Below are 27,010 nucleotides of genomic sequence, written 5' to 3' on the forward strand. Positions count from 1 at the left end.
TCTGCTGGTTGCTGGGAGCTAGTTTTAACAAGTGATCATAGAGTTGCACTTTTATGGGATCACTCCTTCTCTTGATTTCTATGAACTGCTGCTTTATACTTGAGTGCCCCTCTCTATGCTGGCCAGAAGAGCTGACCTCTCCTCCCATTGTCATATCTGGTCCTCTTTGAGATGAGCTGGCCGAGAGTTCTCCACTGGGTGGGCCCATGCCCATGGCCTGCCTTATTGCTATGTCCTCCTCTTGGGAGTCATTCAATCTTTGTCTCTTCTCTCCTCTGATAAAGGATGAAGTCTGGGGAGTCTCTCTCTCTCTCTTTCTGGTTAAGTCCTCCTTCTGAGGTGTTTGGAGGACTGAGCTGTCCACATTGATGTCTGTTCTTGGAGACAACTCTGTTTGGGGCTGCTGTTCTGTAGAACCGGGAAAATCTGTCTCTTTATCTTGCTGTAATGGCTGTTGCCCACTAGTTTGTGGTTTATCTTGTTGCTGCCCCAACTCCTGTTTTTCCATTTCTTCTTGCTGCTGTAGCAAGGTGTCAACCTGTTCTTCTGTTAATATAGGTGGTTGTTCCACCTGTTTGCCTTTGTCCTTGCTTGCTGCTTGGGTTGTCTGCTCGGCAGTTCGCTGTTGTGTTGCTGGTGTTGTGGTGGCTGCCCCAATTTGCCTCCTGTAGGAAATAGGCACCTGTCCACAAGTTTCCAAGTCAGCTTGTTTTTGGACATTTCTAGCCTCTTGCTCAAGTATTTCTTCATTAGTCATTTGCTCTACTAATGTGCCCTCTTCCCAATCTGGTGCATTTGCATATTTTTCAATTTCAGGCAATCTTGCATGAGCATAGTTGCCTAACTTATACCTGATCCTCCTGAGGGAAATAGAGTGGTTAGGGTCATATGGAATCCACTCAAAACTAGTTTTCAACTGGAGTCCTTCCAGGATCCTGTCTGCCTCTTTCCAGCCTTCCTCCTTCCTGTTGTATAAGAAGGGACCTAGCTGATTTCTCACTTTCAACAGTGATTTCTTGTTTCTACTCTGAAAGTGTAGGTAATCTGAGTTCCCAAATTGCCTGAAATATTCTAAGGCAAACAGTCTCATGGGAACGTACCTTGGCAGCCTAAATGGATTTAATTCACATCCATACACCCTAATGACTGTGTGATTCTGGTAGAAGTACCAGTTGCCGATGTTGTAAAGCTTGTTCAAATGAAGAATTCTCTTCATGTCATCGGTCAGTCTAGGAGGAGGGGCACCTTGCAGCACTGTTAGGGCTGGATGAACAAATAAATCAATAAACTCACAGTATGTATAAGGTGATACTGAGGTACAATGGAACACAGGGGTCCAAAAAACAACTGATCTTGGGGTTCCTTGGGCGTTGAGTGGCCTCAAAGGGACAGAGAAGGTAGCTGGCTGGTTGAACAAGAACAGATGGTATATGTAGGAGGTGTATCTGAACAGCCTCTCCCTCTTCAAATTCATGAACTGGTCATGAATCTTCTCAGCTATATAAGTTGCATAATCATAGTGGATAGCTGGAGGCTTACCCGGGGCAAATATGGACAGCATGGCCAATATGCTGTCATCTACATCTTCCAGTCCTCTGAATCCCAGGACATATCCAATCAAGTCCACCATCATCCTGCCCAACTCATTCAGGTATTGGTACCCAATGGGAGGGGTTCTGACTGCTTCAGAGCTAGGTGTGACAAATAGCTGGTTAATCTTCACAATCTGGTCATTAGACAGGTTATTTCCTCTCTTTATCAAATCTTGCATGGAAAGAGGGGTCAATTTCTTGGCTGTATGGAAATGCAGCATCTGATTTATACTCTCTGGAGTGATCTGAAACAGGACTAGGCCTGTGGGGCTAATGACTGCCCTTTGGCTGGGGTCATAGCACTCTTGGCAACTGTAGATAAGCTCTGGCATAGGATTAACTTGGGGAAGGTTGTATATGGGCAAATTTGATTCCCAAATTCCCAGGATATCTGCTCCACTCATGTGCTGGGCTCTCAGTTCATTTAACATCTGGATATTATACTTAGTTCCCATAGGAAACCAGTCCAACATCTGGTAATCCATGTCTCCCAGGGGCTTCCATGCTAATTCTTGGTGGGGGGCATTGATAGGCTTAATATTGAGAGCAATGGGAGTCTCCATAGCTTGTGAAGGGATAAACTATTGCAATTTGACAAGTGAGTTGGCAAAGACAGACTGCAGATTGCCCTCTGTGGTAAAAACTTGATTTTCTGAACTGTCAGAGGGGAATTTACCAGCTAGAAATTGAAATACTGCTGGTAATTGGTTACAGAGACTCTTTTGGGGCCCAATTTAGCTCCTGGTAGTAATTCAGAGATATTCAGCGGGGCATTAGCCGAGAAAACGCAGGACGAGGGGTTTTCAGATGAATTGCAGTTTGTTACAACTCTGCAGGGAATTTTGGACTTCACAGAGACAATGGTGGAGGTATAACCCGGTTCTAGCGGTGAAAAAGTCTGTTTTACGGTCCTATTATGCCTGTGAGCAGTTTAGAGCAGAATGCAGGTCGTATGGAGGGCAGGGCAGGGTAAATACCTGTAACTTGACGTGCAGAAGTCGTGATAAGGTGTACTGCAGTTGCTGGAGTGGTCGCCTTTGTTGAATTTACAGGTTGGCGGAAATCCGGGCAGAAACGGTTAAACAGAGAGTTCAGCAGACAAAACGATGAAATGGTGAAAAAACGCGTGAAATTTGGTTAATATGAGATTTTTACCCATTTGGCGCTTCTTTTTTACGATGACGTCAGCATGACGTCATTGGTGGGTCACGGTGATGTGACGTCAGCTGACGTCATCGGGGAGGACGTGGCGGAAGACGACAGGTCAACGGGGGTGAGGTGGCAGTCCAGTCAGCGGTGAGCTGGACGCATGGCGGAGGCGGGTACGAGACGTGGCAGACAGGTCAACGGGGACGGGCGGAGGTGAAACCGTGACGGTCATGGTTAAGGCTCTAACCGTCACGGTTTCTCGGGGCGGTTAGAGTACGGCGCCCAGGGTGTCAGAGGGAGCTCCGAGATGGTCCATCGGGCGACGCGTGGCGGAGGAGTGACGAGGCGCAACGTCATGTTCTCGGGAGTTAACGTGCGGACGTGGATAGCGCTCCGATATTGTTGTGGGCCGTCGGATCTGGAAGGCTTGATCCGACGGCTGGCGGAGGTGTAAGGTGCACGGCGGATAGGGCGGCGGAAATATTAACTGTTTGTGGGTTTTTTGACATGGTTTTCAAATGTTTCAACTTCTGACCACCCGCGCTTGCATTTGGGGGCGTGCTGAAGGCGGAATTTTGCCTTTTATAAGGTTTGCGGAGGGTTTGTGGGCTAGAGGGGTTTAGAGAGGGGTTTTTACCCATGCAAAGGTATTTTTTGAGGGGAAATGATCTGCAGCAAAGGGAGAGTATCGGAGATAGGTTCACCATGGTGGCCAGATGCCACTATCATCCCTCTTTGCAGATTTCTCGGCTATTATGCCTAGGGGAGGGAATATATAACATTTAGGGCTTTATACACCTTAGTGTTATTATTATTAGGGCAAGGGGTAGAATAAGGGAGTTAAAATAGTAGATTTAGGAGTTAGTAAAGTGAAGGAGGGGAATCTTTGAGAAAGGGGATGTTAATGATGGATTAGAGGGGAAAAAGTGAAGTTAGTGATGCTCTCTGCTGTGAATCCATGAAATTCACCACCTTTTTTGCTGATATGTCCATTGCCTTGGCAAAATATCTTTGACAACTATGTAATGGTGAACCTGTCCTTTCTGCAACCACAACTGCCTACCCAACTATTTCACCTAACATTTTTTAGTTTCTTCTTGGAGGGGCACTTAGACTTGCAACCCTCAATTGCCCTTTCTTTTCTTTGGCTTTTTCATTTTTTACTCTATCTGCTTCTACCCTTATCTCTTCCAAGGTCCCAGATTAGGCTTTTGGGAACCTTTGTTTCTCTACCTGAACTACTTATCTGCCAAGATTAAGCTATTTGGACAGACTTCTTTCTCTATTCTATAACTCAAAATTGAAACATGGCATGATCCAGTTTGAACTGTTGAATCATCCACAAAATTTGTAATAAGGTCCTCAATGTTTGAAGTATTTCATAGACCTCTGATTTCCTGGAAATATGGGATCTTTGTAGTAACAAAGCAGAGCATATTTGGATTTTCAATAATCAATCATGAAATATGAAACCTATTACTATAGGTATCCAACAGGATTATTGACAATTTATGCTTGTTGCTGTAAGGCACAAAATTGTCTATAACAGATGCCCCCTAAAGTATGAGGTCGTTTATCGGGTGAAATGCTTTATTGAGAGGATCCGAAGTTCATTCAATCTGCTGAGAAGTGTCCTGTAATAAGATACAATACAATACATTATTTTTCATACATTTTTCATGATCTAGCTGAGGCGGGCATTCCCATGCTCAGCTTTATAAATACATTTTGGTACATAGAACAGATGATCGTCTGATGCTAGACTGATAATTCTCTGCCGAATTTATCATCCTTTGAAAAGGATGATCATCTGTTGCAATGATGTACATATCAAATGTCTTTATATCCTGAATATATATCGCAGCCCAGATGGATGAAACTAGATCCGGGGTCTTCAGTCTCTTCCGATCTTCACTCGATGTACAAGTCGATCCATGTGAGAATTTCTCGAAGTCGAACATGGAAAGACATCGCTTGATTACCGGTCAATGATGCAAACCGTTAACAAGCGCGAGAGGAATCACCGATAAGGATGATGACCCTCAAGGTACGGCAGTACAATCTACATGGTGGGAATAAAGGACTTGGCGTCGACCACCATGCAAAATCTTCTGGTCGAAGGTCATTGATGTATACCTGTCGCCGGAAGTGAGAAACTTGCCATTGAGGCATGCAAGCTTCAAAGTACTAAGGGGGGTGTTCCTAGATCAACTCCTTGGATAATGAGCTGATGTCGACAAGGAGCGATCCGTCAAAGGAGGGCCTTAATGAATCCCACATCAGTGACACGGAACGGAGCTAGTGATTATGATGAGGTGAAAACAAACTGTGATGTATGATTCAGGGTGGCGGTCATGAAGTGGATGAAGGATAATGTATGGTAGTGGGTGGAACACGGTTGACTCTTTACAGAACCACATCTCTTGAACATATAACGACACTGATGTGATGGATTGGTAGCATTACCCCAATGGTGGATGGTGTGGCGAGGACCATGATTCTGCGACCGGTGAATGAAACAACCCAACCCGATGTGCTACGGAGGACAAAGTGTCATGTTCAAGAGCGACTTGCTACCATTAATGCTGTGAGGTTCTCCCAATTTTTCCCCAGTCATTGCTGACCAGTACCTCTTTATTTTTGTCAAGCTTGAGGAGGATAACATATGCTTGTTCTATAACCTACCCTTCGGGCAAGCCCATCGCTATGTTTTAACGAGCCTAGCGATAGGGAAACTCGTTCTTGTCTAAAGACAAGTTTGCCGCTATTTAATCATTTTAACGAGTCTAACGACAAAGAAAACTCGGTCCTTTTCATTTTTAGAGAGTCTGAAAAGGCACGAAAAGCTAACTCCAAAATTCCTTTTTCGTCATCTAATCCCTTAAGTCCGAAAAAGTTTAAAACAATACAGAAGGGATGAATTTTCGGTTGCTTTAATGAGCCGAACAAACAAGCGCTCGATCTTTTTGTGCAATAATCCCTCAGGTCCAAAAAGATTAAAATCTAGAGGAGGGATAGCTTTCCGATCGCTTTAACGAGCTGGAAGGCCAAAACTCGGCAAAATTTTCATATTTTACGAGTCAGTGAAAAGAGCTCAAAGAAGACTCGTCTTTTGAGGAACGAGTGATGAACAGGGATAGCAGCAGATTCCAGGTACAGGTTGGAATTCTCCAATCACGGCAGTGTCACAAGGATGGCTAAGTGAAATCACTCTTCGCAGCTGTTCCTCAAAATGGGTAAACAAACATATGGAGGTGAACGATTGGCCAAATGAACAGATGGAGGTGATGGCATATAAACACGACCAAGGGCTTTTAATATGGCTTTCAAAGGTTACATTTCTCGAGGTTGTTTACCGGTTCATTTTTCTGGATGAGCTTGAACTGCTAGGGAAAGATTGCTCACAATTTACGTTTATTTTTTAACGAGCATGAACTTCTGCACAAAAACTGCTCGATTCTTGCGTTTATTTTTTAACGAGCATGAACATTGCTAAAACTGCTCGATGATATGTTTGCATGCCCCCAGCATAATAATGCAAATCGAGGTGCATGCCCCCCAAGCTTCATTGCAGTCAACTTTGTTAGTTGGAATGAAGGTTTACCATTGAGATTTGGAAAGGGGATTGTTTCATGTTTTAATGAGGTTGACATAGTAAAAGAACTATCCTCATAGCCCACTGTATTTACAGTATTCGATAGAAAATTGAAAACTGAAGGATGATAAAGGTCATCTCGAGTATCTTCCCCACAATCCGGGAGAAGGGAACGATGGTGGGAATCATTCCATGGTGCCCCGTCAATTACCATTGATTGGACTATTCCTTCGTCGGTTCCATGCACTCGCGACCAAGGATCTGACGGGGTACCATATTCTCTAGACCTATCTATCCAAACGCTAGATGAGCGTTGATTTGGGGTTGCCCCCCAGGCCAAGAAAATTGATTGCTACAATACTTCTATTGGGCTTGGGGACAAAACCTTTGGATGATCCATTCTGACATCGTTTTTCTGACATCTTTTGTGCGGAAGATATCATATTGCAGGTTCCTACTGACGCCACTTCTCCCACAATGAATGGTGGCGGAAGGGTGAAAGTTCCCATTAATGTAGGATCTTTTAGTAGGCCTACTCCGATATTTTGAAACGAATGGTCGCTTCCATGGATCATGGGAACGCTTCCTGTAACTTGTGAGCCATTAGGGAGGAAGTTTTGTTGATCGACGACCGTAATCCCTCCTTCAAAGGGGAATGCGATCTTCCTAAAATAAGTCGACACAACAGCTTGCATGGCATAAATCCATGGCCTTCCTAGTAGGATGTTATAGTCAAGATTGCCATCGATGACTTCAACATCTATTTCTACTGTTTTGCCCCCTAGTTCAACCTTCAGGTTACTAAGGATACCGTAAGGGGTATATATCCTCCCGTCGAATGCTTTTAATGTCGTCGATGATCGCGACAAGGTTGGAGATCCTAAAGTTTTCCAGCAACTCATCGACATAATACACGTCGATGCTCCCTCATCAATAATCGTTCTATGAACTGTTTTGTTGAGGGCTTTCACTTGGACGAGGAAAGCTAATTGAGCCGGCAACTGAGGATCATACCCTTTGTGATCAAAGGATACCAGATTAGAATCTTTAGGATCCACCCCACCAATTGCTGATAACAATGCCTGCCTTTGGGATGGGCAATGCTGTAATACCTCAAGAGTCGACATAGCAGATGGCGATTGCGCCAAATCTTCTACTATGTTGTAATGCTGTGCCGCTCTGGCACGAGGATTAAATGTCGACTTGTGTACTACTCCCTTTGGCGGTTTTATTTTTAATTCATGTGTGATGGGGGGTACAACTTCTGCCGAAGTTGTCGTCGAACTGCTAGGTTGATCTGTCCCTTTATCGCTCGACACCTGTGGATTCCCATAATCTTTGCTCCTTGTCGAAATTAAAGCATCATTTTGTTGTTTCGAAATCGACAACATAAGTACTTGGGACGGGGAAGCGTTTCCACTATCAACCAGATTTTGACCTGGGTTAGGAAATTGATCACTTGACACAGTTGAGGTATGAGGACTTTTAAAGAACCTCTTTAGCTCAGCTTTGAATGGGCAATCCTTAGTGTTGTGATCTTTGTCATCGCATATTTGACACGCAAACCGTTTCCTATTCCCAGGAGGGTTTGAAGAATTTTTCTTAGGGGATGACCCACCTTGTTTATTCTTCCTCCCTTTGTTTTGATTCTTCTTGCTTCCTGGTTGATTGGTTTCTTTGCCCCTATCTGTCGATACGGCATTTACTTCCGAAGCAAGAACTTCTTCATGCGCATTTTGATTCGAATCCTTACGGGCCTTCTTTTGATTGGTCCTTTTCGGATTCGTGTTTGCCGTGCCAATCACGCCACCGCCGGCATGAGAGTCACTATTTGATTTAGGAGGAGGAGGGATTGAAAACTCTGGTCTAGGGGCGTCTGGTATTTTGTCATAGAGCGTGCCGGACTGAGTATATACTAAATCCAAGTATTGTGCACGAGCGATAACTTGCTCTTCTGTTACGACTCCTCCCTTTGCTACATCTTCCGTTATAGCCGGAAGTAATGACTTTATAAACCACTCAGCTAAAAGCTGATCAGGAACGTATGTTTTAACCATTCTTCGTCGACGTCGCCACTCATGTATATGGTCTGATATATGAGTCGCGGTTGTCTGTTTGAAGTTAGTCAATATCTCTGTTCCCGTTTCGTACCTTATTGGTAATTGAAAGTGGGTCAAGAATGTCGTGGCAAGGGAGCCAAAATTGTCGAACGAAGCTCTAGGCAATTCTATATACCATTTCGCCGCTGGACCTGTCAATGTCCTCTGAAAGAGGCAAAGCCTTATCGAATCATCATTCAAAGTGTTCGACGAACACCATAGATGAAATGTCATCACATGATTCGACGGGTCTTCACCTGGATTTCCATTGAATTTAGGAATATCGGATGGAAGTTTGTGCGGAATCACTGGCCACCAAGGGGCGTAAGCAATTGGATCGTTTGTTAACCGATGTAAATCAGGCAACTCTAAAGTCGCCACGAATGGTAACTGCTGGTTCAAGTTAGGTGAAGCGTAACCAGGATACGATGGAATCACCTGAACAGTCGGTCTTTGCATACTAGCATAATGGAGTTGATGTTGGTATGATGAATACGGTTGATGGACTTGACCACTATAAAGTGGTTGATTTTGACCATTTTGAATATATGGTTGTCCAGTATTCGCAAATATTTGTTGTTCAGAACCTTGGTACACTTGTTGGAATTGCGGCTGTTGGTATTGCATTATCCACGGTTGCGACACCATGGGTTGTTGCGCTACACTAACCATTGGACCAAGATGTGGGGTAGTTGTACCCAACTGTACTTGTGTTGTCCCACCAGTAGGTAATTGTGGTTGGGTCGCAGGGTCAAGGGGCTGTTGCATGAGAACCTGAGAAATCTGAGGTTGACATACAACAGGCATTGTTTGAACTTGCGACACGGTCACAATAGCCGGTGTAGTTGGGATGTTTGTCACAGGTACACACTGTTGCATAGAATATACAACTCTCGGTGGCTGGGATAGCACAGGTACCCAACTACTCGTTGCAATTCCGCCATAACTTGAATAAGGTTGAGAGCTCCCGTATGGGTACTGCCCCCCATACGGTAGCAACCCAGAACTCAAGGCAACTGCCTGCCTTGGAGGACTGGATGGCCTAATTAGATTCCCAAAAGGGTCAATTTGATGAGCCTCACCATGAGAGTTACCAGACATTACTCCGGAACAAACAGGAATAGACCATACTGTCGAGATAGTCTCTTGATGGACTCCTTCTAGCGACTGTGAGCTAGTTGGGACAGATGGTATGCCGGCGAACATTGTTGGATTTGCAGCAGGTAATTCTGCCGTCGCCGTGTCATTCGACACAGTCCTAGATGTCGACGGTTGTTCAGTCATTTTTAATCTATCCAATTGATCACCTAGTGATTCTACAGGAACTTCCACTGGTGATGGACAAACTTCTGTTGTAGTAGGAAATAGAGCGACCCCTACTCCAAACTGACTTGGAGTGGATACTTGTGGTTCTTCTATAATTTCCTCTACCGCAATCAGACCAGGTGGAAGAGGAAGACCGTCAGGTCCGTAAAAGATTTCCGGTGCCGAAGAAGGGGTTGTATCGACCGCGACGGATGTTTGAGGAACAAAACTCTCTGGACCGGTTACAGATGGAACTGGTTCAGTCATACAAGTATTTGCCCCCAGACTAGGATCAGTATTACTGTCCCTCTGTGGCGATTGAACTTCTTCTATAGAGGCAGGGTTTCCGGAAATGTTTGGAGTGACCAAAATCTCAGATGTTGTTGGAACGCTTGTTCTAACTTTTAAAGGAGATTTTGAACTGGTTCGACGAGCTCGCTTTGTCCGGATTGTTTTCGATTCCAGAGACAAAGACGATTGACTCGCAAGCCTCCGAGAACGACGGATATTCAATTGACTTTCTTCCACGATTGCGGATTACTCGATCAACTAAAATATAAAGGGGAAAATTTGTGTTTCCGATTTGAATGAATTTTATTAGACGCTTTTAAACATAACTTTGCTTTTTCATGTTTTAAGAGTCGAGAAAAAGCTAAAGATGACTCTAGTCGCCTTCGATGTATTAACGAGCCCGAAGTGACAAATGCTCGGTTGGACCTTTTCAGTTATAGAGTTTGAAAAGGGCCAAAAGAAACTGCTCTGGAGATCTAGGCAGAGGGTGTGCCAAACCTTTCGCGAAACCACAGAATACGTTTTACGGTACGGGTGGTCGATCTTCGTGAATGCTGTGTTCACTGCATCGCGATCAGTAGGGCGGCCGACACGGCTTCCTATGGATAAAGGATAATTGCCTATAGGGGTCTCCCAATATATACTCGACGGTACGTGGGAGCACAAGTCCGTATTAGTTCCACCGACTCTCAGGAGGAATCACCCACCTTCGTAGAGATCGACAGTCACTATGTTTAACGACGCCGGAACACGTCTCTACCTAGACCTCTAGATGTTTGCGTTATGTTTCAAATGCGTTGTTAGGTTCATTCAGTATATTTTAAGTTGATCTTTTTAAAGTTTGCCTTTCAAGGTTCACCACGAGATGTATATGACAAATTCCTAAATGCAGCCTAAGATGAGAAGCAAGCTTTTTCAAATCTTTTTGACTGATGAAAATCTTAACTACTGAGAGAGAAAGAAGGCAAATTCTTTTCACACAGTTCATACAACACAAACTAATGCACTTTCTCCTAAATCATCATGCAAACTTTTTCAAATGCAAAATGCACAATGCATGTATTTTCTTTTCCCTTTCTTAATGTGGATGGATACAAAAAGAAAGTGGTTATATAACTTTGATTTCGATTTAAAGCGAAAGTAAACAAGCTTGTCCAAAATCAAAAGACACCTTAAGATTCACTTGCTTAATCACTGGAAATACATGAAATCAAACCATACGAACGAAAGTAAAATGACTAACCAGCTATGGACAGCAAACAAGCTAACTCTTTAGACCAGCAAAACGCCTAACACAGGTTCAGATCTAAGAGGCCAAAATCATGACTAGTTTACTTTTCGTTATGGGAAATTGTAAATGAGTAAGAAATACAAAGAACAAGTACAATTTCGTTATATAACAGAGGCAGAATGATGGCAAGTAATATTGGTTTCAAAACAGGCACAAGACTGACACCTAGCAGCAAAACTAAGTGAAAACAAGCAAGAGAAAGGAGGAAACCCCAAATGCACTAAGCAAATTTGGGTCAACGCAGGCTCTGCACAGTCAAACTGGCTCTCAGCGCAGGTAGCTAGTTCGGGACCTGCATTGCAAAGCAGGTAGCCTGTGTACTACCTGCTTTGGAAAACGAGAGTTGCGTTTTCACAGTTTCCGGGTCATAATTTTCTCAAAAATGCACGGTTTTTGCTCAAATCAGAAGCATTCAGTCAAGCATAATCAAAGGGATGATTTAGAAGGTGCAAAGCTATCACTAAGAGCTTACAAGGATCTTTGTAGATCAGCTCTTCAAATCATGAATCTACTCAGACAATGAGCAAGAGTAGCAGCCCCTCTACTTCGCTTTTGATATAGTCAAAAGCTTTTCGATTTGGTACTCTTTTGTTCAGGAAATGAATAGCAAAATACTACAAACACAATCAAACGGATACGATCCCCAGCGGAGTCGCCAGTTTGTTGTAGGGAAAAGTATCCGACTCGGATGACCCTAACCCACTCTAAGGGTGACAGTTCCTTAGCAACAACTGTAAAACAAACTACTGAAGGTTTACTTCTTTATGAAAGCAAAAGAGGATGGAGAAAGCACTAACCGTTGCCTTGCGCTTAATGTCGAATCCAAACTCTCCTCTTTGGCCGCTTGCTCCTAGCTCTTTGTCCTTCTGCTCGCCCAGCTGCAATGAGATCCTGCACAATGACAAAGAAGGAAACTACAAGAGGCATGCAATCATAACTGGTTCATGGATTAGTGTAAACCAAACATGCAATCATCACAATACATAATTGAAACAAGAGCACATAGAAGAACCTCAATAGCTTTTATTAATGAAGAAATAAAGGTTCTGAGAGGATTACAACCATTGCAGGCTCCAACCCAGCAACACCTCCCAGCAGAAAGAATTGCTCTTCTTCACCTCTCTCAAACAATCACCCAATAACTCAAGAATGAAACCAACAGCATATCATTACTTTGCACAAAATTCCAGCCTCCTGAGCTCATAGGAGAGAGCTCAATATATAGATGAATTGAGAAAGGATGAGTCAGCTTGCAACTGATGTGTAGCTGCCTTGTGTCCTCTCTCTCTTCAGTTAATCTTCAGTTGATCTTCAGTTATTGAGTCCACTTGGTGAACCTTGCTTCCACTTGGAGAAACAAAGCCTCTGACTCATCACAAGGCGAAATACCTGATCCAAGTGTCATTTTTGGAAGATTCCAAAGCAATGACTCACTGTGCCACATGTCCAAACTCGCCCAACGCAGGTGTGCTTTGTTCTACCTGCTTTGCAATGCAGGTACACCATGGAGCAGTTGTGTTTCAGCGCAGAAGCCTAGTGGAGCACCTGCTTTGATTTCAGGATTGCTTGTTTTTTAGTGTTTTCAGGTGGAGAACTGATTTGAGAGCTGTTGGTTTGCTGACCTTGTTCCTCTAGGGGTAGGAACATCATGTTTAGGGAACTTTGGATCCCTTGGATTATTGACAATTCATGCTTGTTGCTGTAAGGCACAAAATTGTCTATAACACCTGGATCAGGCAAGATACCAGGATAAATCATATCTCCATTATCTAGAAGGCAGTCAACAACACTAAGGAGCTTATTCGAAATGGCCTGACTTGGAGAATTAGATCGGGGGCTAAAGTACAGATAGGCATAGACCCCTGGGTGGGCTGCGACAACACTCACAGGCTCACAGAGGGCCTGAGAGGACATTTACAAGCCAATGGCACAAAGTACATCAGTCAGATTGCAGATGAGGCACATATTACCATGCTTCAGCAAGCCTAGAGAACAGCCACTGAATTGAATATCCCCCGATGTTGGGAGTAGGAGTGGCATAATTACACAAATGCATTGACATAGGGTCACATTAGAATAACCGGGGGGGACGAGCTTATCTGGGCATACGCTAAGCATGGCACATACTCCCCCAAGACAGGCTACCAAGTGCTAATGGAGAGGCACAAGCCACAGGAGTTGGAATAGTGGTGGAAACAGTTGTGGAAGTTGAAGGCGGCCCCTCGATCTAAATTTCTCATTTGGTCTATCCTCCGTAACAAAGTCCCAACAGGGGCCAATATGATGAAAAGATTCTTCTCAGGGCCTTTCTGGTGCCACCTATGCAAAGGTGATAATGAAGAGACCGACCACCTCTTTCTCCACTGTCCTTGCATACAAGAACTATGGAATGGCTTCCTCAGTTCGATTTCCTCCACTAAGAAATGGCAGGGTACACATTTCTCTAAAGCATGGAACAACTAGTGCCTATCTAACTTTGTCAGAGAGAAGAACATCCCGCTCCTTTTAAGTTGGGCCATCTTGATTGCCAGGAAGCAAGCCATCTTCCTTCAAAGACCCCCCGCTGGCCCTCCATAATAGCCAGACTTCTAACTGACTACAGCTCCATCCCTGAAGAGGACACTCAGCCGACCCATAGGAACTTATCTCCAGAAGTTATCAACACCGCTCACCCATGGGCATACTTCGATGGATCAACTCAGGAGGCTGGATGTGGAGGAGGGGCAATCCTCCATCTATCTGTATCTCGTGTTTATAAAATACAAATGGGGCTGGGAAGAGGGACTAACAATTTTTCAGAGCTCCTTGCGGCCAAAAACCTCATAACATTTGCATTGTCCAAAAACTGCCTTCATTTACAACTATTTGGAGACTCTCAAATCATATGCAATTGGATTAACAAAAAAGTTCAATGCAATGCATACTCTTTAAAACATATCTTGGATGAAACTCAAAGACTCATAACAAATTTTGATGTCTTCTCATGCCGCCATATATACAGGGAACGAAACACAGCTGCTGACATCTTATCCAACGAGGCTGCGCACAGGGACAATGCTTCTTGGTTGATCTTGGGGGAAAGAGATGGCAACACCTACTAGTACTATCACATGCCATTTATAGAACCTGGAATATGAACAATCTCCACACAATTTTTTGCTCATTTTTTGCACTTTTGGATCCATATTCGGAATGACCATATGTAATAATACACTGTTATTTTTATTTTATTTTCGAGAACAATAAAGGGCTCTCTGCGAAGAGCAACACAATATTTCATAGACTTATTTTGTAATGCCTCACATATGAGGTGGAACAAAAGTTGATCGGTTTTGGTTTTTTGACAAGCACAGACTTGAATATTGTATATGCAACGCATCTGCAAAATGTAGTTTCTTATCAATAAAGAAATTACGACTTTTCCACGGAAAAAAAAATTACAATCCAAAATATCTATATAAAAAATCTCAATAATTTTCCATAAATTTTTCAAATCTATTTACTTGCGTATCCTCAAACAATTCAGTGAATTGAAGCCTCAACTTTATTATGCTTTATATTTTAATATATAACATTGTTGTAAATTGCGAATTATTTCGTGTGGTTATGCTTAATCTCCTAAATATTTCTATTTGTTCGGAAATATAATAAACTACCTCGTGCATTGATTCTTTGATTACAAAAAGAAATACTCACTCTGATCCTTTAGGAGGCTAATGCATCGGGCATCAATTTATATGTCATTTAAATGAATATTTTAAAAAACCCTTAGACGGTGATATAATGTGACAAATTAGAGTATGCCAGCCACCTTCAATAGATATAATAATAATTCTGTGAAATATAAAATCCTGATTATCATCCACCATTTTGCAATCTTGCAATCTTTTATACTACATGATAATTGAAATTCATAAAGTTTAATCAGAATACATGATAATTGAAATTCATAAAATTTTATATGAGAATACATGATAATCACAGACAGATGAAAGCATATAAAAGGAAACAGAAAAGACAAGACTACACCAGGTTGAAGGATAGCTAAAGGCCAATATTCAAGATTATACCGTGCAACTCTGTATAAATACATTTGTGTAGCATGTACACAGGGTTAAAATATAACTAACATTTTAATCACGCCCTTCACAGCTGAGAGTATTTGCAATGGACTCTGCTCAGTAGAGAAATGTATTATGGCTCTTTCAGCACAACCCCTAATAAATAAAACAAAATCACAGATTTTGAAAGTTGACGCAACTGGTATTTCAACCATTAAGGCGTCATAAGCACTATATTCGTAACAACACTAATTAAAAATACGTTCAAATATTGAAATCATAGCATATTTGTAAAAATATGCGAGGTGCACTTCGTTTATTCCTATGCATCGAGATGTAAAAGCAACATGTGGATGCTATTATAAATTATCTCCATAATAATCATGGAATCCGAATGAACTCAAAATATTCAAGGGCAGTGAGAAGGTAAATTGATGACAGTCTCTCTCAAACACGATAGCACTTGTTGCTCTGCAGCCTGGCTGGTTGAAATATAAGCTAAAACAAACTTTCCAAACATAAAAACAACTTGTAATTACAAGTTTGACCATCTAAAATATAAAATTTAAATTGAAGCATCCTATTATAGAATTTATATCTCTAATTTCCTACTTCAATTATACCTGCTTTACATAACCATGCAACAAGTGTAGGATCATGGAAGTGTACTATCATTTGTTGTTGTCAATTTTCATGGATTGCTATGTCTTCTCTATCAATTTCATCAATTGTAGGTTGATCGTATGGGGACACTTTGAGCTTAATAGGGCGCTCTTTCAAAGCTAGTAGCCATTGACGTTCCCAAAGGTGAGGGGCGCCTTCACTCCTCAGTAGCTCTACTTCTTCAAGACTTTTGAGGTGCTCTAATCCCTGGGCTATATTTTTCAGTTTGTTGCACCATTTGAGTCTGAAATACTTTAACATTGGCATTGCTCTATCCTGCAACGGTGGAAAATTTTCCAAACCACGAAAATGGCCTATGATGAGCTCTTCCAGCTTTGGAAATGCCATACATTCTCCAAATTCCACTGGAAACTCAATGCAATTGTCATTTTGTGACAAATGCAACTTTTACAGATTAACAGTCTTTTCTAGTCCTTTATAAGCATTGCCCATGGAGTTATCATGTTGTAATTCTAGGTCCGTTAGGTTTTGAAGTCCATATATCCACCTGGGAACCACGCATCCAAGCAGGTGAACCGTTTCAAGGTGTTCCATGACTTCCATGTCCTCGGGAAGAATGAGGCACGGACTAGTATTACAATTTATGAAGGAGAGTCTCCGCATCCTTTTGATGCCCCCAAAAGTCCCCTCCTCCAGGTGAATAGGAGAAGGCGCGATATATTTAACTTCTAATGATAGCTATTGCAGAAGGGTCAAATCTTTGAGATCTCCCAATTGTAAGACTTTGGTTTTGGCTTGGGCATTGGATACAATAATTTTCAATTTCAGCGTCTGCATATGATGGAGCTCTGATATTCCCTTAGGAAACCGCTCCAAATCTTCGCAACTCTTCACATTCAGATATAGCATAGATTTGTGCTCTCCTATCCCTGAATGCAGCTTTGTTAGCTTGGAACAATGACTAACGTCGAGAAACTGAAGACGCTTCAACTCACTCATGAACTCGGGCAGCACCGAGATACCTGTTCGGACAAATTCAAATGCCTTAGATGCTTTAATTTCCCAATAGATTTGGGCAATGAACTGATGGCAGTCTGACTTAAATCTAACACTCTGAGGTGTGTCAGATTGTTAAAGAAACTTGCAGATACTGATGTGAGAAAGAAATTTTCAGATAACAGTAAAGTGTAGAGACCTGGACAGTGGATGTTCTCCTTGATTGCCGATAAATAATTTTTAATCACTGAAATTCTACGAAAGCCCCTGCAAGCTTTTACTGGTAGTTTTTCGCATTGTTCTAGGGGGTTTAACAAGCATTTAGTCTGTTTGACAGATTCAGAAATAGCTAAATCATGTAACAAGTCATGAATTTTGCAACGCTCTACTGGCTCATCCCCACCAACTTGTGAAACTTCTATCAAACATCGATCAATAAGTTCGTCTATGTACGAACGTCCTACATCGTATGCGTCCTGGACTTGGGAAGAAACAAGTCCTTGACCAATCCACATATATACTAAATATTCACATTCTATTTCAACACCTTTGGGAAAAAGAGAAAAATACAGAAAACACTGCTTGATATCAGTTGGCAAAACCTGGTAACTTAATCTTAGAGAGGGCAGAACCATGTTGCTCATTGCATTGATAACCCATCCCATCCCATTCGAGTCATTAGGAACCCACAGTACTCTTGCCATAGATGCTGCTATTGTTTTGATAGCCAATGGCAACCCACCAGATTTTGCTAAAATAGGAAGGATGGTGCCTTTTGTCAACTCTGGTGTGTTGGGAATTTTCTGGTAAATTCCAAAACAAAATAACTGAACAGAGAACAATGCTTTGTTTTCTCCACAGGATCTTTAACATAGGGAAGCATAAAAAAACGTTTCTGAGCAGACAGAGTTTTCTCATACAAATAAAACTTGTATTCATTAATAAGATGCCTGATACAAACTTCTTCCTCACACAGAGGGATTACACCAGCTCCAAAAGGAAATTTACTCTATCTCTGCAACAGAGAGTAATACTCTGTTTCTTAAAAATTAACACACTACTGTGAATAAAACATTTCTTACATTTACTGCTGTAAATGTAATTCCTTACATTACATTTCAACCAAAAGAAAATTGCATACTCTCCCTTCTACGCTTTTGCGTATATTTTCAAAACATATTCAACAGAAAAAACACATTACTTTTTTTTGCTACTGCACATTCCTTTTTGTTTCAACGAAGGGACAAAAATCAACAACTCCACACTACGTGCTCTCCCTTGGATTTCATATGCGTTCTCAAAAACAATACACTCGTGTTGCTGCACATTTCACATTTTTTCAACAACAAAACTACCTCATGCTGCTGCATTCTTGACTTGCTTCACATTACATTGCATTTACTATGAACCACATAACAAAACATAACAATACGTTTTTACTATGCCCATACCTCCGTAAAATAAAAAAACATTAAAATTTAAAATTTCTACCTACATTATACGAACAAGAGTAAATATTATTAATTATTTTACTGCAGCAAACGGCGGTCAAACCCAAAACTTCACGCAATGTTCATGTGCAAGCCTGAACATCAACTTTGGCCTAATCGGACAGACATCCACCATCCTTTCAATCGGACGGTTGTGGTCAATATCGGAAGGCCCATTTCTGCTGAAGTTTACGCTCTGATGAACAACGGTTTTGGAAAATGTACTGAGGACACACGTCAGCTCAGGGTTTTATTGGGTCCGTTCGGAGGAAAACCACTTTTTGTGAAAAGCGGCCCGATAAGGTCTGCTGGTTTTTTGAATTAAATGCAGCACGACAAGTTGAAATTATATTTTCAACACTCCCCTTTAATTTCAACTGCTGGTTTATCAGTCATACCCAAACATTTCCTCAAAAACTCAAAACTTTTCTGGTCCAATGGCTTGGTCAGAATGTCTACAACCTCCTCCTGAGTCTTGCAATGTTGTAAAACAATTTCTCCATTGCTTACCAATTCCCTGATATAATGAAACCTTGTTTCAATGTGTTTTGTTCTCTAATGAAATACCGAATTCTTGGATAATGTAATAGCTGAGCTATTATCACAAAAAATCACAGTTGCTTGTGTTTGTTCTTGGCATAAGCTCCTTCACATCCTTCTCATCCAAACTGCTTGACATGCTGCTGCTGTAGCTGCCACATATTCTGCCTCTGCTGTAGACAACGCTACAATAGGTTGTTTTTTAGAAGCCCATGAAATAGCTCCTGAACCCATGTGAAAAACATAACCAGATGTGCTTTTCCGATCATCTACACTTCCAGCCCAATCACTACTAGTGTATCCAATTAAATCTGAACATTCTGAAACAGTATATAAAATGCCAAACCTTTTAGTACCTTTAACATACCTCAGAATTCTTTTTGTTGCCTGCCAATGTGCTTCTTTTGGCCTCTCCATGAATCTGGAAATTAAACTAACAACAAACATTATATCTGGCCTAGTTGCAGTCAAATACATTAGGCTGCCAATTATGCTCTTATACAAGCTAGGATCAAAATCCTTACTGCTATCCTCTTTGCTGAGTTTTAATCCCATCACTGTGGGAGTGATTGCTGCTTTGCTGTCCCACATTTTAAATCTTTCCAACACTTCATTAACATATCTTGCTTGTGAGATAAAAATCCCATTTTCATTTTGTTCTACTTCTATTCCTAAGAAGTATCTCAGCAAACCCATGTCAGTCATTTCAAATTCTTTCATGACTGTTTTGAAATTTTCAATAAGATAATCATCATTACCTGTGAAAATAACATCATCAACATATAACACAACAATTAGAATTTTACCATCCTTTTCTTTGATGTAGAGGGTGGGTTCTCCCTCACACTTTTCAAATCCATTTTCCTGTAGATAGGAATCTATCCTGCTGTACCACGCTCTTGGCGCTTGCTTCAGCCCATAAAGAGCTTTCTTCAGTCTGCACACTTTGTGCTCTTGACCTTTCTTTTCATAGCCTAGAGGTTGTTCAATGTAAACCTCTTCCATTAACACTCCATTTAGGAATGCTGACTTCACGTCCATTTGGTAAACTTTCCACTTGTTTTGTGCTGCTATAGACAACACTGCTCTCACGGTTTCCATTCTAGCAACCGATGCGAAAGTTTCCTCATAGTCTCTCCCATACTGCTGCTTGTATCCTTTGACAACAAGTCTTGCCCTGTGTCTTTCTATTTTTCTTTCAACATTGCTCTTGGTTTTATAAACCCATTTAACTCCAATGACTTCTTTACCTTTTGGTAGTTCAACCAAATCCCATGTCTTATTTCATTCTATGGCATTGATCTCCTCATCCATAGCTTCTATCCATTTCCTATCCTTAATTGCTTCTTCGAAATGAATAGGGTCATCAACATGACAATATAATGCAAACAAAGAATTCATACCTTCATTTGTTGCCTCTTGTTCATAAATATCACTTAAATTTCTGAACTTCTTACCTCTTTCATTTGGTGTACAAGTGCTTGAAGATGCACTTGAATTTCCTCCTTGTGGTGTGCTTGAAGAAGGACTTTCATTTCTCCTCAAGGGTGTCTCTTGCTGCCCTTGTGTTGGCACTGCTGTTTGGGGATGTGTTTCAGCCATCTCCTCATCATCTTCATCATGAGACAAACAGTTTTTAACATTCACTGTTTTCTCTATGCTTCCATCCCAAGCTTCCTCCTCAATGAACTGAACATCTCTGCTCACAAAAAACTTTTTGTTAGATGGGATATACAACCTATAAGCTTTGGATTCCTCACTATATCCAATGAAAATACATTTCTCCCCTTTGCTGTCCAACTTTCTCCTTAGCTGATCTGGAATGTGTGCATAAGCCACACATCCAAAAACTTTCATGTGGGTGACTCCTTGCTTTCTGCCACTCCATGCTTCTTCCGGCACTCTGTTCATCACTGCTTTTGTAGGACACCTATTCAAAATATATACTGCACAGTGTACAGCGTCAGCCCAATACTCATTTGGAAAATGCTTTTCTTTTAACATACTCCTTGCCATATCCATGATGGTCCTATTCTTCCTTTCAGCTACTCCATTTTGCTGCGGAGTGTACCTAGCTGTAAACTGCTTATGAATTCCATTTTCTCTACAAAAATGTAGAAATTCCTTGGAGATATACTCACCTCCTCTATCAGTTCTTAGAACTTTGATATGCAGCCCACTTTGATTTTCTACAAGTGCTTTGAAATTTCGAAATTTTTCAAACACTTCACTTTTGTTCTTCATGAAATAAACCCAAGTTTTTCTAGTAAAATCATCAATGAATGTTAGAAAATATTGGCTGCCTGCTAGTGATGGAGTTTGCATCGGTCCACATACATCTGAGTGAACAATCTCTAAGGGTGCTTTTGCCCTTATGCTTTTCCCTGATGGAAAACTTTCTCTGTGTTGTTTCCCCAAAATACAACCTTCACAAAGGCTGTCCGGTTTCTCTATCAATGGTAATCCTCTTACCATTCCTTTTCTACTCAACAAGTTAAGACCTCCAAAGTTGAGATGTCCAAATCTCAAGTGCCACAACCAATTTTCATCCTTTGGTACGCTTTGGAAAGCCTCTTGGGTAACTGCTGCAATTACTTCTTTGTTTTTCAAATCTGCCTTTATTTTGAGAGGGAACATCCTGTTCCTCGTCATCTTCACTTCAGCAATACATCGTTTGCTGGGTGCTCTATCCATGATGGTGCATACATCATTCATTAAAAAAACATTGTACCCCTTTTGAACAAGCTGTCCAATACTCAAGAGGTTACATTTCATTCCAGGAACATAATAGACATCTGCTATGGTTTTCTTTTCACCTTTCTTTGTAAATATTTTAACTTCTCCTTTTCCCATAACAGAATTTTTACTATCAGTCCCAAGTGTGACTTGTGATTTCACATTTTGATCTAATTTAGAAAACAAGGCTATGTTTCCTGTCATATGGTTGCTGCATCTAGAGTCTAGAAACCATATATCATCACTCTTTGTTTCAGCCATATTACAAGCTATCAACACATTATCTTGGCTGATATTTTCTCTAGTGATATTTGCACTAGATTTATTATTCATATCATGCTGCTTCTTCCTACATTCATTGGCATACTGCCCATATTTTTTACAATAATAACATTGGACATTGGATTTTTCATACCTTTGTCCTTGAGCATGATGATGTCCACTTTGTTGGCTGCTGCCTTGGCCTTGGTTCTGATTTGGATTGCTGCCTCTTCCTTGAGCATTTGCTGGACTGTTTCTTCCACCTCTGTTTTGGCTTCTACCTCTTCCTCTCTTGTTTCCTCTGCCTTGACCTCTTCCTCTTCCAAAAAACATCTGGGTCTTAAAGGCTTGTTCTAGAGATGAGTTTTCATTTCTACTCAACCTCTGCTCATGTGTTATCAGTGATGCATGAAGTTCATGAACTGAAAAGTTTGAGAGATCCTTTGTCTCTTCTATGGTGGTGACAATCACATCAAACTTTGAGGGTAGGATCCTCAACAGTTTCTCCACAATCCTCCTTTCTTCAAGAATTTCTCCATGAGTCCTTATCTGTGTGACCAGACCAATTACATGTGTGAAGAATGAGTCAATATTGTCTGACTCCTTCATACAAAGATTTTCAAAATCTCTCCTCAGCAACTGTAGTTTTGCTGTCTTCACTTTCTCCATGCCTTGATAGGCTGTCTTGAGAATTTGCCATGCTTCTTTGGATGTCTTGGCTGCTGCTATCCTTGGAAACACACTCTCATGCACTGCTTGATATAAAAATACGAGGGCTTTGGAATCCTTCTTCCTATTGCTCTTCAACAGATCTTTCTCTGCCTGAGTTAATCTGTTAAACTCATTTTCATCTGCTGGTTCTTCAAACCCATATTCAACTAATTCCCATAAATCTTGAGAAGCAAACAGGGCTCTCATGGTTATTGCCCAATAGTCATAGTTTTTCCCATTAAACTGTGGGAGCTGAGTATTAAACATACCCATGCTGGTGCTGGTGCTGGCCATTCTAGCTCTCTAAACTATGCTTCTATTACTTGATTGTGTTTTTTAAAATAACTCACCGTTTCTTCAACAGCAACACAAAAAAAAACTTTGAGAAATACCTGGATCCTTTTGCCTGAGACTTCACTCTGCTGGAGAATCTGCTGCAACAATAAATCCTTCCTTCAGTTTCTTTGACACCTTCAAAGAGCCTAGACAAGCTCTGATACCACTGTTGGGAATTTTCTGGTAAATTCCAAAACAAAATAACTGAACAGAGAACAATGCTCTGTTTTCTCCACAGGATCTTTAACACAGGGAAGCATAAAAAAAAAATTCTGAGCAGACAGAGTTTTCACATACAAATAAAACTTGTATTCATTAATAAGATGCCTGATACAAACTTGTTCCTCACATAGAGGGATTACACCAGCTCCAAAAAGAAATTTACTCTTTGCAACAGTGTAATACTCTGTTTCTTAAAAATTAACACACTGTTGTGAATAAAACATTTCTTACATTTACTGTTGTAAATGTAATTCCTTACATTACATTTCAACCAAAAGAAAATTACATACTCTGCCTTCTATGCTTCTGCGTATATTTTCAAAACATATTCAACAAAAAAAACACATTACTTTTTTTTGCTACTGCACATTCCTTTTCGTTTCAACGAACGGACAAAAATCAACAACTCCACACTACGTGCTCCCCCTTGGATTTCATATGCGTTCTCAAAAACAATACACTCGTGCTGCTGCACATTTCACATTTTTTCAACAACAAAACTACCTCACGTTACTGCATTCTTGACTTGCTTCACATTACATTGCATTTACTATGAACCACATAACAATATGTTTTTACTATGCCCATACCTCTGTAAAATAAAAAAACATTAAAATTTAAAATTTCTACCTACATTATATGAACAGGAGTAAATATTATTAATTATTTTACTGCAGCAAACGGCGGTCAAACCCAACACTTCATGCAATGTTCATGTGCAGGCCTGAACATCAACTTTGGCCTAATCGGACGGACATCCACCATCCTTTCAATCGGACGGCTGTGGTCAATATCGGAAGGCCCATTTCTGTTGAAGTTTACGTTCCGATGAACAATGGTTTTGGAAAATGTACTAAGGACACGCGTCAGCTCAGGGTTTTATCAGGTCGTTCGGAGGAAAACCACTTTTCGTGAAAAGCAGTCTGATAAGGTCTGGTGGTTTTGTGAATTAAATGCAACATGGCAAGTTGAAATTATATTTTCAACACGGTGGAGGAAGGTGGTCTGGACAGTCCAGGAATGCATGAATGCAGAACAACTCCCATCTCTCTTCTTCAGATAAATTCTTCATGTCATGGATATGAAGCTGATCCTGCAAATCTGTTGCAACTATTCTATGACGGGTGGTGATGATAATCTTATAATCGCTTTGGATTTGCCAAACAATCCTCCCAAGCAGCTCATTTAGAGCCTATATATCCCACACATCATCGAAAACAAACAGAGACCCTTTTCATTCTAAATCAACGAAGGTTTCCTTAATCTTTTCATTGTTGATATCCCCAAGTTTTATATGCCTTCACATTTGGTTGAGCACATTCTCAACATCCAATTTCTGAGATACTACCACCCAAAAACGATGGTCAAAATGTTGATCAACTATCTCCTCGTTAAAGACACTTTGGACTAGAAGAGTTTTGCCTTGGCCTCCCATGCCCACAAAGGCAATCACCCGAGGGTTATCCAAGTCCTTCACTATCAAATCAGTAATCTTTTGAATGTCATCTTCCATGCCCACAGGATAAACAATGGCATTCAATCTTTCCTTTTTGACTTGTGAATTAGATTAAAGACGAGCATTCACACCTAGGAGAGAGGCAAGATATTTGAGATATTTAGCACTCACCTTTTTCTTTGTAATCCCCTCATTTAACTACTTCATCTTGCGCCCCATCTTATGACGGAAGATGGGGTTCCAAAAGCTCCCACCTGCTTGGCATTCCTCCACCATGTCGACAGCATCGTCCAGAAAATCATCAAGTTTCTCAAGCCAATTGCAAACTGAAGTGGAGTTCCTCTTACCTTCAGCGTCTTTCAGCAACGACTTAATGTTCTCAAGCTCATCACAGAGGCTGTCGAAATCCTCCCCGAAACTACTAATAAGAGACCCCTCTTCTAAAAAATATTCAGAGACCATTGAAGTCAGTTCTTCTATAAGCGAACCAACAACAGCTGTTCCATGATTCCATCCATGTTTACTTCTCTACCTCACCTCTATCTCTCTCTTCGCAATCTCTTCTTCAAACAAGCATGCACGTAGTGTGTGAACACAAAGCAATATAAACTCTGCGCTTACCAAGAAAGAATAATCTTTGCCTGAATGGAGGGAAAAGTGTTACCTTCGTTGTAAGACAAATCGACACGTACACAGTTTACATTCAACATTCACCATGGAAAAATCTTTACCCTACTCACACACACTTTAGAAGTCAAGCATCCAGGAAGGAATAATCTTCCGTTTCTTCAACTCCAATAAGGAAGGAATAATCTGAGATCAGCAAGATGAGGAAGGAATAATCTTCACTTTCTTCAACTCCACTAAGGAATGAATAATCTGAGATCAGCAAGGTGATTACGTATGTAAGAATCTTATTTTTTAATGAGTGGACACATCATCAATATATTGATCATTACAAAAAATATCTCCTTATCAACAAGGTTTATGTTTTGCCCAACCTATATCAAATTATGAAAACAATATAATCAAACGTCGTTCCAGAATGATATTATATTTCCAAAACCATAATAGAATACCATATTTATAATAATGGGATGTTTTACTACAGTCTGGAATGATAGCATGATATGTCAATGGAAGTTGGAGGTTCGGTGGAAGGAATACAATCCTCTCCCAGGTTTAATCTCTCCATGTGACATGAAGGATAATATTAGTAATATATTCGTAGTATCGATATATTATTCATATGGAATATATTGATGATTACAAAAAATATCTCCTTATCAACAAGGTTTATGTTTCGCCCAATCTATATCAAATTATGAAAACAATATAATCAAACGTCGTTCCAGAATGATATTATATTTCCAAAACCATAATAGAATACCATATTTATAATAATGGGATGTTTTACTACAGTCTGGAATGATATCATGATATGTCAATGGAAGTTGGAGGTTCGGTGGAAGGAATACAATCCTCTCCCAGGTTTAATCTCTGCATGTGACATGAAGGATAATATTAGTAATATATTCGTAGTATCGATATATTATTCATATGGAATATATTGATGATTACAAAAAATATCTCCTTATCAGCAAGGTTTATGTTTTTCCCAACCTATATCAAATTATGAAAACAATATAATCAAACGTCGTTCTAGAATGATGTTATATTTCCAAAACCATAATAGAATACCATATTTATAATAATGGGATGTTTTACTACAGTCTGGAATGATGGCATGATATGTCAATGGAAGTTGGAGATTCGGTGGAAGGAATACAATCCTCTCCCAGGTTTAATCTCTGCATGTGACATGAAGGATAAGATTAGTAATATATTCGTAGTATCGATATATTATTCATATGGAATATAGGATATTGTATTTTTATTAAAAAACAAAAGAAACAACTATATGGATAGAACTCATACTTATTGGAAAGGCATCATTCTCTCGAAAATTTTACCTTTTAATTATATATTTGATAATTATATTCATGAGATATATACTGAAGGAATAATTTCATCCTTTAACCAAACATTTTCCTCTTAACAAAAGAAAACCTGCAAAATTTTATCTTTTAATTATATATTTAATAATTATATTCATCAGATATATACTAATGGGTTGTGTGGGTTTTATTTTTTATTGCGTTTTAATTTTATATTGGACAGAGATTGACAATTACCTGTATGCGGTTTAATTTTTATTAGATAAAACCTTTATATTCTACTGCAAGGAAGAATTG

General features: G+C 40.5%; 1 pseudogene; it reads right to left on the bottom strand.

The window, feature by feature from the left end:
- Positions 1-16,745: 16,745 nt before the first annotated feature.
- Positions 16,746-25,217, bottom strand: LOC149211299 (disease resistance protein RGA2-like; annotated as a pseudogene).
- Positions 25,218-27,010: the final 1,793 nt, after the last annotated feature.

Source organism: Pinus tabuliformis, chromosome 1_2, assembly GCF_031772625.1.
Source record: "Pinus tabuliformis cultivar Carrire ecotype Pingquan chromosome 1_2, CPIR1, whole genome shotgun sequence".
Taxonomy (NCBI): Eukaryota; Viridiplantae; Streptophyta; class Pinopsida; order Pinales; family Pinaceae; genus Pinus; species Pinus tabuliformis.